The following is a 1,773-nucleotide window of genomic DNA, read 5'->3' on the forward strand; positions in this document are numbered from 1 at the left end:
AAATTAATCAAGTCTCTATATCTAAACCACAGGTGATAGAACTCAGTAAATAACACTAAGCCCCTCATTGTAGGACACGGTGAGGACAAATAATCCAATTTCTTAAACAAATGATTTGAGAGGGAAAACAAAAAGGAAATGGAAACCAATAGGTTGAAAAATTTAGAGATATAAAAATCAGTTGCCATGTGTGGGCTTCATTTAGATCTTGGTTAAAACAAAATATTTAAGGAGTGCCCGGGTGGTTGAGTCAGTTAAGCGTCCAACTCTTGATCTTGGCTCAGGTCATGATCTCATGGTTTGTGAGTTCAAGCCCTGTGTCAGGCTCTGCATTGAACATGGAGCCAACTTAAAAAAAAAAAAAAAGTTAAAAAAATATGCAACAAAAAGATGATTTATGCTTTGAATACTGGATATTTGATATTTTAGGGCATTGTTAATTATTTTAGGGGTGATAATGGTAATGTAATTGTTCCACTGTACCAATTGCAGCATAATAAACCCCAAATTTAGTGGCTCAAAACAACAAACATTTTATTAAATCTTAAAATTCTGTGGGTTAGGAATTTGAGCAAGTCTCAGCTGTGGGATTCTTCTACTCCATGTGGTACCATCTGAAGTCACTAGGTAGCATTTGATTAGCCCATGGTCAAGTTGAGAAGGTTCAAGATGATTTTATTTGTTTGTTAATTTGTTTGTTTGAGGATGAAACAAGCATCCCTTGAAGAGACAGAATGGAAGCCAGGGCTCAACTGAGACTTTTGAAACTCAGTGTAGTTTCATGGTTGTCAGACTTGACATGGCTGCTCAGGGCTCTCAGAGAATGTGTCCCAAGGGATCTAGATGGAAATTTGAAGGCTTATTAAGACTTCACCTTGGAAATAACCAGAAAGATACTTCTGCCACATTCTATGGTCAAGCAGATCTCTATGGTCAACCCACATTCAAGGTGAAGGGAATTAGGCTTCATCTCTCAATGGAAGGTATGGTAAAAAACGTGGAACCATCTATAATCTACCACAGGATAAGGGTAAAGATGAAACAGGGTAGCCATGCATTTATCACTTGTGGAACTGGATGATAAGTGTGTGAGAGTTCCCTGTATTATTATTTCTATTCTCCATTATTCTGTTTGAAAATTATCCTTAATAAGAAAGTTATAAATATAGGGTAGAGTTTTCTTTTACCTGGAAGCTATGTAATATGAAAGAAAATACCACTATAAATACCTCTGGTAGTGTGTATTTGGTGTAACTTCACTGATATTACACATTGAGAGGGTCTAAATAAATTATTATTATGGATAGGAACTCAAGGATTTGGAATTTGAAGGAGAACGTTTCATTTCCTCAGATTACTAGTATGCAATAGTATATATGGTGTGAATTTACAGACGTCTTCTATTTGAAATATTATCAGTAACTTTTGTGGTCTGTAAAGAGCTTTTATTTTTTAAATTATTTTTTAATGTTTATTTATTTTAGAGAGAGAAAAAGAGACAGAGCACAAGCAAGGAAGGGTCAGAAAGAGAGGGAGACAGAATCCAAAGCAGGCTCCAGCCTCCAAGCTGCCGGCACAGAGCCCGATGCGGGGCTCGAACTCACAAACTGTGAGATCATGACCTGAGCTGAAGTTGGACACTTAACCCACTGAGCCACCCAGGCACCGCTGTAAAGAGCTTTTAATACCTAGTACAGCACAAGCTTTAACTGGGTGCTTTTATGTGGTTTTAAAAATTTACATTTAAATAGTTACAGTGGTAAAATCCAGGGA

Source organism: Prionailurus viverrinus, chromosome C1, assembly GCF_022837055.1.
Source record: "Prionailurus viverrinus isolate Anna chromosome C1, UM_Priviv_1.0, whole genome shotgun sequence".
NCBI classification, from domain to species: domain Eukaryota; kingdom Metazoa; phylum Chordata; class Mammalia; order Carnivora; family Felidae; genus Prionailurus; species Prionailurus viverrinus.